Raw genomic sequence first — 11762 nt, 5'->3', positions numbered from 1 at the left:
CTCAAAGATTCAGCGGCCATGGGTCTTCCTTCACAGAAGACAGCTATCTATGTAAAGGGATGATGGAGGAATCCCCTCTCCTTTAAAAGTAACACTCATTAGCGGGGTGTCCATTCCAAGTCTGGTATAAAGATCAAGCACCATCCGAAGAAAGAGCTTGAAGTTTCCCACCAGCAGCACCCAGACAAAAACTGAGCGAGGGACATGCGACACTCGGTCACCATTGTGCCCACCAAAGTAAAATGTGCTCTATTTAAATATAATTTTCTAAATTTGCATCTATGGCTATGAATTGGCACATACAAACTTTATTTATTAATGAAATTTATATGCCGTCCAATTACCAGCGTCTCTGGATGGCTAACAACGTAAATAAATTAACGACCCACTCTGGCTGAAAATACAATATTAAAAATCAATATTAAAACATATTAAAATATTGATTAAATAAAAAAGTCTTAACCTGGCACCGAAAAACAAATAGCGATGGCGCCAGGCGGACCTCTCTGGGGAGCGCATTCCATTGTCGGGGTGCCACCGCAGAGAAGGCCCTCCTCTGGGTACTCTGTCTCCTAACTTCTTTCACAGAGGGTTCCCGGAGGAGGGCTTCTGTTGCCGATCTCAAGGGGTGGGAGGGCAAATAGGGAAAAAGGCGTTCCTTAAAATCTGTCTCCATTTTTGTCCTTTTTTGTCCCCCTTTGGGCAATTCAGAAGTGGTCACCCTGCACCACTTCCAGAGGCTTAAGCTTGTGCCCAGTTAAGGAAAGTCACAGATGTAATGAGAGACGTCCTGCGTCAGGATCCGCCAGGCTGTGCTGCAAGCAGGCGCTCATGCTGTTTGGCAAGCCACTCTGAAAGCGACTTTTTCCTGCTCCAGGTACTGGTTCTGTCACCCTTCCTTGGTATTGTGTATTTTTACTTAATCCAGCTAGAGCTCAGTACCAAGGAAGGAAATACATCCAGGCCCTCTGAACTGTGCCTCAGACACTCCTACTCTCCAATTAAAATGTGGAGGTCTAAAAAATGTGGAGGACTCACTCCACTTTCCCCACCTCTTTTTTTTTTTTTGAATAAGTTTTATTCTAAATAGACCTAATACAAAGAAAAACTAAAAACAACATCAACCATCAGAAACATCGGACCTACTGGGTCAGCCCCCACATTTTTATGTTAACTTATAAACATATTTGAATCTATGCGAAGCCCCATTTCTCTAGCCAATAATACAAAGAGTCCCAGGTTTGATAGAAGTCAGTATCTTCTTTCGGCTTCAGTGACAAAGTCAATCTGTCCATTTCTGCACAGTCCAAGATCTTTTTTAGGATCAGTTCATCGGTGGGTGGTTCTTCACTTTTCCAGTGTTGTGCAAATGCAATCCTCACCGCAGTAATTACATGTAGAGTCAAATACATTTCTTGTTTACTAATATCATCAGGTATAATGCCTAATAAGAAAACTTCAGGTTTAAAAGCTAAAGACTTTTGTAACGTTTCCTCAAGCCATTTATGTATTTTAATCCAATACTTTTTTGCTTTATCACAGGTCCACCACATATGATAAAAGGTACCCAATTTATGTTTACATTTCCAACATCCATTTGACATATTTGGAAACATCTGGCTAGTCTATTTGGCGACAAATACCATCTATAAAACATTTTATACAAGTTTTCTTTATATGAAGTTGCTAATGTTACCTTAATATTTCTCTCCCATAGCTTTTGCCATTTTTCTAATTCAATATTATATCCAAAGTTTTGTGCCCACGTTATCATAGTTTCCTTAACCTGTTCATCTTCCATTCTCCTATCTAGTAAGAAATTATATAGCCTTTTAATCATTTTCTCATCTGATTTAAGCATCATCTGATCAAATGCTGTTGAATCCTTATAAAAACCTCACATCCCTCCTCTTCATATCCATTGATTTGAAAGATCTCGTATTTCTGTTTGATCTACTCTGCTGGAAAAGAGTAACGTAAGGCTGAAGTGGCTACAGGAAACTGGAATTGACACCACACTTTTGTGCTGTGGTAGGGAACAGAGAAAAAGAGGATATCCAAAAGTTAGATTCAAGACTGGGGAGTGATCTGGGTTCACTGTCCTGACTATAACCAGGCTAGAGTTATCTGAATTTCCAGAAATTGCATCGTTTCTATGAAATAGATGCTTTTACAGCAGCAGTTGTGTCTGAAGACTGCCTTTCTTTCACCTTTACAGTATATATTACATGTAAATAAACCCCACTTATTTCATAACTTTTTTCCAAGTAATCTATTTAAAGATCACAGTCAGATTAGACAAGTGCTCATGAGGTGCCTAAGATGGTTTGCTTTTACTTTATCCTTTCTTTCCAACAGCAACAATTCTCTACCTCTTTACTCCAAAGTATTCCTATTAAATCCTTTGCTTTAAAGAGCAAACACTGTGGATTGTAAACCACAGTCTCTCATGGGTGAAGACAGACAAAAATTCTAAGTGTGCTGCATTCTCTGTCCTGGAAAAAAAAAACAAAAACAAAAACGCCAGGAATGCATTGAATATGTGGACAAACTGCTTCCACCACACTTTAAAATGTATGTCTATCTTCACTTCAAGTCCCATTCTGAAGACTGGTACTTAGGGCCCCTTCCTCTGTCTCTTTCTCATGCTCCTCGGGTAACACCAGAAATCTAAGATCATGTGGGAGAATTTTCTTTTCCATACCAGCATCAAACCATCTCTCGAAGGGTAGCATAGGTCAGCACGAACCATGCCTGTTGGCTCGCCTCACATGATCTTGGGCTTCAGATCTTTGGGAAGGATATTCTTCTGCTTTGGTTCTCACATCAATAAGGTAATTGCAGAGGGGGCTCTTTGGGGAATAGGATTGCAGGGCAGTATAAATATATCCGTAGTACAGACAGACCTGAATTGGCCACATTTTCATGTCAAGAGCAAACATTACTCATTGCAATGGCATCAGTATTCTCACTGAAAAGTTACCCCAATTTCTCCCTTGTTTTCAATGTCTTTGTGAGACAAGTGTGATGTTTTGATGTTGTCTATGCAGGGATTATCATTCTAATGTATTTTACTGGAACTTAAAGTCAAGTGGTTACATGGAGTCCTTCTTCATCAAGGGTTCTCAAGTCATGAAGATGCTGTTATTAGTGTGGAAGAAGCACTGGGCATCTTGGTGGACATGTTGGACCAAGATCCTCTGGGATGCTTTCACTGCATGTGATGGAAAGATTGCGTGAATATTTTCTATGAGCTGTTTTAGGTTTATCTTTAACGGGATAGAAACTATTAAAATAAAATGTTAAAAAATCTGTGATAAGAAGCTGTTGGTCTTCATGTGCAGATTATCACACATTGCGCAAAAAAGAGGTGAACACATAAAGTAATCTAAGGCCTGCCTGGAATTTACAATAATTGGCATTTAATTAAGAGATGAAGCATTTAATATGATAAAATGATGCCATTTCCATTTTAAAAGTCGGTTTAAATTTGAGCTGGAAGGAATGAGGTTTATTATTAGTATTTTTTTCTTGAAATTGGTATCATGGTAGCCTGTGGAGGAAAAGACTCAATCCACTAAAATATTTGATGGGTTGGTGCAATTTTTTGGCTGTGTGACTTTCTGTTCTGCTAGTGTTTCAAAATCAATAAACCTCTTTGATCAAAGGATATTAGTGGGACAAAACAAGTGTGTATGCATGCAACTGGCAACAGTGCTTTCGTCATGCCCTTTTCAGCAGCTTTTAAAAATTTCTGCAGCCAACTCTGGCAAACGTGACTTGTACCAATACATAATGCATTACAATTAGGCTCCATTTATGAAAAAATGTGCTGACTTTTGTTTTGCAACCTAAGACCATTGCGAACCCTGAGACTTTCCCCCCAATAACAGTGTAATTTAACTGTGTGCTACTCTGAAAAGTAATTAAATGCTGCAATACCCTACAGTATGAAATACACATTAGAGGAGAATCTTGTGGGAATGGGTTACAGTTTTAATAAAATTGCATTTTTTCCTCCGAACTGTATAGGACATTCCTGACAAGCTACATTTACTTATGTTCAAAGAAGCACCATGGCATACCGGAACTCTTCCACCACTGAAATGCATCCATCTGCAGGGTGCTGAGTGGGGTCCAGATGCTGGGCAACATGCTGCATACTGCATAACATCGGTTTGTAACGAAAGATCATAGATGTTTTTGTTTTCTCAAAATAGTGGCGAAATTCCAGTGAACAAGTTTTTGAGCTTCAGATTAAGTAACAACACTCTTGGGGGCCGATACTGAGATGAAGCTGAATTGGAGAGAAAGCAGAAAGATTCGGCCTATGCCAAAATCTCACCCTGCTCCACTTTTGCAGGACCATTTCTACCCATGAAGGCTCAGCTTTGACATGAAATTCCTTGTGTCAGGGGTTCAATAACTCAAACTGTGCTTCTTCTCTGGTCAGTAACAAAAATGTAAGGAGATTAAAGAACAATAGGATAATTACCAAAACTCACTTTCGATATTCTGTTAAACAGCTGGGAAAGAAGAACATGCAAGCAAATACAGAGACTATCCAGGAAAAAAAATCAGAGCCATGGATAGCTTTTCTACAGATAATCCTGTAGCCTAGCCATTCATATAAGCCCAAAGCCTATTAATTACATGCATAGACCGATCTCCAGTAAAAGTCTGAACGTAACCCAAAGCCTGCACTCTAATACCCTAACAAGTAATCTGATATCTGCTTGATTGTTGCACTGTCATGGTAATATCCTGGAACCACCTTGGAAAGACGTCTCAGCAGCTGGTATGTTAGATGATAATGTATCTGAGTTTTCCGGTAAGAGTTGCACCAGTTCGACTGTCTGGGGAGCAGGGTAGCTACCTGGTCAAAATGCCCTCATGGCACACTATCACTGCCTGTGTGTTGTAGGGGGATGCACTCCAACATACAAAAGTAGATAAATATTAGTGCCTTTTAGCTTACTTTCTCCTGAATCCTGATATTTGGAAGATTTCTTTAAAAATAACAGGGAGACCTTTTAATATCAAGGAACCTTCTCCTTCTCAGAAGTTCCAGATGGATTGAATTACTTGGATCACATCAGTCTGCTTCCTTTGATGACATCCCCAAATTTGCCAGCTTCAAACTGTTCATGTCATTGGGCAAAGCACAGAACTTTTCATTTTCATGAGGGAACATATCAAATTCTTCTCATGTGTTACAACAGTTTCTCAGTACTAACAAATAAGGGTATGGGACAGGCAAAAATCTCACCACACTCCCCAGAAGGGAGATCTGGAATGTTCTTATGTCTTAGCAGATTGTCCCAAGAAAAATGACCCATGTTTATTTAGAAAAGGACAAAAATGCTAAAGTTGGTATTATTGTCAATTCAGTTCCTTCCTTCCTTCCTTCCTTCCTTCCTTCCTTCCTTCCTTCCTTCCTTCCCAAACAATTGTCCAAGCTAGCTCAAATTAAAAATATAAAACCATAATACAACCATAAAAACAGGACCTAAACACCCCCACACCCACCCACACACACACCAGCAATAAGATCAGCAGCAATAACACCCACACACAAACCAAATCAATTTTGAAAATATAAGAAAGTAAAATACGTTTTTATCAGATGTCCAGTGTGATTAGAACAGCACAGACAAGTCTCCTTGGGAAGAAGAAGTCTCACAGACTTAGGGTACCTGTACTGAAAAGGCCTTATCTTTGTTGTTAGCTATTTAAAACCTCTGCAGCTGGGGTCTGTCATGATGTTGGGAGGGAAAAGAAAGAGCTGCCCTGACTTCTGCAGGCCACAGTAGGCACCAAGGCATGAGGAACAAAATCTTCCCTCTCCCACACACATTTCTTCCTGGGAAGATTATTTTAACAAAGGATATGTTGAGCTTAGCCAGGCTTCGGCAGGTGCGTATCTGTAGCCCTTCCAGGCTGGCTCTGCTTCTGTTGAGAGGAACTATGAAAACCTCTTGGAGGATGCATAGCCAGGCTATGGATGGGTTAATTTGGATCTCTCTCTCTGAAAGATGCCTGTCCTCCACAGAAAACCTGAACTGTACATCCCCTTCTTCCTGGCTAAGCTGGGTTCAGTGACCAGGTGGCCACCTCCGGTCTTTCAGGGTATTGGCAATTTAGGCTTAGTGAACTAGATGGCTGTTTCATTCGTAAAAGCAACTAAGTGTTTCTCAACTTCTGTCAGCTTGGTTCTTTAATAAATTCATTTAATTGTAAACTGGAGCTGTTTTGGTCATTTTACTTAGTCTGAAGTATGGCTTTGCCATGCTTTGGATGGCTTGACAAACATGCTCACCTGGTTGTTCAGGAATTCAAAGGAAGCTCTAACATTATTTCACTCTCTCTGCATATAAATGCCATACTTCTGTCTACTTATGTGGGCAGACTGAGGGATATGAAAAATACATGTGTTGGTGGCATGGTCTCTGAGGTGTCTTGCAGCTTCTCCTACCACAAAAGGTTGGAAAAAGAAGCTGACGTATCAGTCATACAAGGAATGACACCGGCGGTTTCCCCTTTGTGGATCCCCTGTCTCCCAGTCCTCACACCCCAGAAAGGCATGTAAGATTACTCTGCTAAAAGGCTCTAGCCTGATGCCTAAAAGAAAGCTGTGCTGGTGTCGGGGAAAGTGCCAGGGAAGGCCAGTGCACCACAGCCCCAAGGGCCTCTGTTTTTGCTCCTCATCACCCATTTCACTTTGGACCGAGGAAGCGCACGGACATGGTATGGGCAGATGACCTTGGCGCACAGGCAGGCTGATGCTTCCTCTCTTTAAAGCAAGCAACTTAATGAGGGCAGAGAAAAAGAAGGAGAGGTGACAAGTTGGTGTGGTTTTCAGTTTCAAGAGAGTTGCAGGGACTTTTTTTTTTTGGTACTCATTGCATTTGAAAGCTTCTCTGCTCCCGAAAGGAAGTGAAATGGCAAGTTGGTTGCAAAAGAAGTAGAAGCACTGAAGCATATGGGCATATTTTGAACAATGTGTGAGTGTAAGGTCTGTTGCCAATGGTCGATATGCAAGGGAATTTGCAAGGCACACGAGGTGCCAAATTGCAGGCTCCTTTTTCTGTTTACAAAGAGATTCTGTGGCTTCCATTTGGAGATGAGTCACTTTGTTCTGATTTATTCAGTTTGTAAATGGAGCTGCCTTTTGTTTTCATTGGAAGGTTGAAAGATTTTCACTCAGGCAAGCGATACAGTCTGGTCAAAATGGGGGGGGAAGAAAACCAGAATGTAATGCTTGATGAAAAGCAAGCTGGAAACTCATTTGCCATGTGCAATAACTGCGTGCGTGTGTGCGTTTGTGTGAAATTAAAGAAATGGAGAAGTGAAATTCTACAAATGAAGCACACACTTCATTTGTAGAATTTGCTTTTGATATTTCATTGTTGCACTGCTTATTGCTCTCTGTTGGGTTCTGTATTTACTGATTTTGTTGCATTTCTGTTTCATATTTGATCTTTATGCTGCGGATTTTATCTTTATGTTGCTTCATATGTTTCCTTGGATGCCTCCTTGATTCTCTTTCAGTTGAACTGCTTTAAAAAATCATGGGCATTCTGATCTGGTATGTCTTTGATCACATTTAGTTTGACCCCATTCCTTGTTCTTGCTAAGGTAGCAAACCTGTGTCTGAGAAGCATCATTTCAGACTACTGGAGAAACTCATGTGCCTCATCTTATTGGCCCATTAGGAGAGTATTTCAACCACACAATCTGGTGCCCTCAGCAAACCTGGTGACTCAACTGCCCATTCAAACTCCAGTTCATGCAAGGAAAAGCTGAAGAATATTTGTCCTGGCCCAGCTGTCTGAGGGGGCCTTCTGCGTATCTCCCTTCATGGCCAGAACTGACTATTTATTCTTGGGTTCCCCAACTTTTTGGATCTGTGGGAACATCTGGGAGTTTGAGAAACTGCTGTGGGCACCACCACAAAAAGCCTAATCAGTGGGTGGCTGTTTTGGCATCTACCTGGGACATCACTCTCAGATGCCATATTATTTGGCAAAAACTGGACACTGCAATTTTCTTTAATAAGGGATTGTGGGGCAGTGCAATCCTACGGCAGCTGGACAACCACCACTAATCTTGTTATTACACTTCTATACTGTCTCAGATCTGAAGCTCTCTAGGTGCTTTAAACGAGTGAGCCAGAGCTGTGTTTGGAGACTTGACTGCTAGGTCAGAAAATCAGTATGAACTCTGCACTTGGAGCACCCTTTCCCCATTGCAGCTGGTGCAGAAAAGACTGTGCTGGAGGGATCACTGAGGCAGTAAGATGTGTGGAAGGGCAAACGGGTGCCACCTAAATATGAGGTCACCTGGCAGCCCCTTGGCATCCTTCCTTTGTGTCCTGAACCAGGACAAGGCCAGCTGCACAGCTGCGCTCTTCCCACCTCCCACAGAATAGCCACAGTCCTCCCAAGTTGCTTCTATTGGGCAGGAGGTTATGGCAAGATGGTTTTGTATAGCAAGTCTTTAATATTCGGAGGGATTTTTAAAAACCTGCTTCATGGAAATGAACAAATGGAAAGAGCATGAAAGACAGATAATTACAAAACTGGAAGGAGAATCCCTTTCTGTAACACAGTATACTGATGGAGCTTTTGATAGAGGAATATAGAACTAGTTCCACTAGTGTAATATAAATACCAACTTCAAATGGATATTTATTTGGATTTTTGATCCACTATTGTGGAAAGTTATGTATAATTGCTAGAAAGTTGTATCATATTTGTACTTATATTAAAATTTGGAAAAACAAGAAATAGGCATTTTTTAAAAAAAAATTCAGGTGTCCTTGGGTTAATATTGGGGACTTCTTAATGGCTACTGTCTGAAGTGCTCAAAAGTGATATCAACAATACAGTCCTCCATTTTTTTTCTTTTCACATCCCTTTTTGTCTGCTTATCTTTCCTTTGTGCAAGTTTGCGTTCATCGTTCTCCTCGTTTGGGCAAGACATACGTTTTTGGCCGTGAGTGTAGGTTTCTCCAGCAGCTCACTTGATGTTGCACACTAACTATGTGGGGAACCCTTAGAAATTTGTACCACCTGCTCCGATCTAGAAGGATTGTCCCCTTTTTCTCCCTGGCAGTTCAGCAACTTCCTGTTAAAGCAAATGGCCACAGGACTGCTCAAAAAGGAAGGAAGTCTGACTGTCACCTGCTCTCACTACCTGATGCCCTGTCACACTACAACAAATCAAGGTAAGTGAGACGGAAGTTTCCAGAAGGTGCAACCAGCAGTGCTGAGTATTATGCAAGAAAAGCGAAGGCAAGCTGGACTTTAAAAAAAGTCATTTAAAATATTTAGGTGGTACAGTTTTCAATAATTGTGTTAAGTGTTGTAAGACGCCTAGAATTTCCACTTGGAGTAGAGGGTGGCATGCAAATGTAAAAATAAATACATGATATTTCCCACATTATTGTGACATATGTGATTTTTTTTTTAAAGTGAGCCATAAACAAATGAGAAAACACCTAAAGCAGCTTATAGCAATATTGCTAACAAGCTATTAATTATAAGCGTGCTTGATCACTCAGATGGAGAAAGAATAACTTAGGCACAAGTGCTGCTCCATCACAAATGGACTCTTCACAAATGGGTTCTTTCAATTCCATGAATGTGGGTTGACTTCTTCCCAGCAAAGAATTTATTAAACTAACTCTCTTGTCCATCTCACTTGGCAGCACTAAAAAGTCATTTCAACAAGTGGAGTGCTTACTAATATTTTAAAAGGTACCACTTACATAGCAAGTTGGAAAGAGTTTACAACATGGTCAGAAGGCTGTACTCAGCCATGTTTCCTCTTCTTGGATTTGTTGGAAAAACCTTCCCTATCGCTTTTTAGTTTGTTGTCATTTGTCCATCACAAAGGACAGATTTTCTTTTGTAAATCCCCAGTAATTAAACGAGTACTTCAGTGGTGACAGCCTTCAATGGGTCCGTTTCCTAGGTTTTGCCTGTGACAGTCATATTTTTTGCAAAAAGGCTGCTGAGATGACTAGGCACCTAACCCTCCTTAACACTAAACCAATTGATGCCCATGGACACTGCATGAAGGAGGAAAAGATTCATTAATGGCACTTCATTAAAGAGCTGCAAAGGGGAGCTCTAATGTGACTGAACCGCCTGAAATCCAGAGCAAGCTGTCTATTAGGGATGCAACAAAGACAGTTTCGGAAACTGAACTCTGGCTCCACTGCAGCGGATTAGGGAGAGTGATGGGATTAGTGCTTAATGACTTGGGGCAAGAGACAAAGGGAATTTCTACAAAGAGGCTTAGATATGGAAGAATTAACACTCTCTATTCCAACCAGGCCTCTGATGAGTTCCAACATTCTTTTTGGCCTCTGAAGCTGAAGTGGAGGTGGGGATTGGGGGGGGGGGGGAACGGGAGCAAAGCTTTGCAACTTCCTTAACCTTTTCTTTTCCATAGCATTTTTTTTGAAAGAAAGGGGTAGAAAGAGAGAGAAAAGAGTTTTCCAATTCTCACCGCGTCATGTTTTTAAGACAAAAGAGGCCTCTAAAAGCCTCTAAATGATTACTGCTGTGCTACACTGCAGCACATTTCAAGGTTGCCCACCCTCCAGCCTACGTTCAGAGCAATACTTGCTAGCAGTCCCAGAGAAAGCCTGCATTTATATTATGAGGGAAATCTGATTAAACCAGTATTTTACCAACAGGGCAATGCTGACAACACCAGCTACTGCTGCCGCTGCTCCTTCTTGCAACACTTAAAATGAATGTAGTGGATTTTATTGCTGAAAGAGTACCAATACTTTTCAACAAGCAGGTCGGTATTCTTAGTAGTCTAACACAGAACAGAGAAGGCTGATGTTAAGAGATTTCCCCGCCTCCCCTAGGATTAGCTCTCCAGTATGTTCATAGGTGAGGTGAACCTACATGACTGAGGAGACTGAGCTACATCAGCAGTCTCAAAGGATCAACATACTGTGGCCTCATCAAAGGCCCAAGATCCCATCCCTTTATCACAAAAGTGCATTGGTGAACTTCTGCAAATAGGTATGAGGGGAGAAGACGGTTGGATGGCCATGTTGCGGGTGGAGCTCTTCTGTCATCCGTGGCGAGTGCAGGGTACTGGCATGTGGCTTGGCATAACAGGCAGGACCCTACTCATGGACTTATTAACTAATAATTTTAATTACATTCATCTCAGTCCCAAGTACAATGATTTCAAAAGGAGCTTCATGACAGTTTATAAGGTGGTTAGAATTATAAGGTACCAACAGCTGTTTTGTGTCAGTTTTGTGTTCAGGATGTCTTTTAAGAAGGATTATCAAGTACTTAAATGATGAATAGTAGTTCTGATATGTTCATGCAAGTTTTAATGTTTAACCACCTAGAGAGCTTTCTGGCTCTTGGGCAGTAGAAAAATGAAATAATAAATAAATAAATAACATTTTTAAAAATGGGAAATTGGTCGGTTTTCATGGAGATGAATTCAGCTATTTCAAGATCCTGACATCATACTGTGCCACTTACAGAATGTGATGGATGTCTAGAAATCATCTCCCACTCATAGATCTCATATTTTGTTTTTTACTATGTCTTCTCCTTTTTAATTACCAGAAAAATCCATTACAGAAGAAAAAATAAATAAGATGGATTAGCTTTCTGATTTGTCATGCTAGGAACTCTTTTTGTATCCTTCTATCTAGAAGCACCTTCATGAATAGGACCCATAAGAAGTCAGAGCTCCTCTTTCCAAGTACATCT

Source organism: Varanus komodoensis, unplaced genomic scaffold, assembly GCF_004798865.1.
Source record: "Varanus komodoensis strain SLA01 unplaced genomic scaffold, ASM479886v1 scaffold7_3, whole genome shotgun sequence".
Lineage (NCBI taxonomy): Eukaryota > Metazoa > Chordata > Lepidosauria > Squamata > Varanidae > Varanus > Varanus komodoensis.
The sequence above is the reverse complement of the archived record's forward strand: the minus strand, read 5'-3'. Positions refer to the sequence as shown.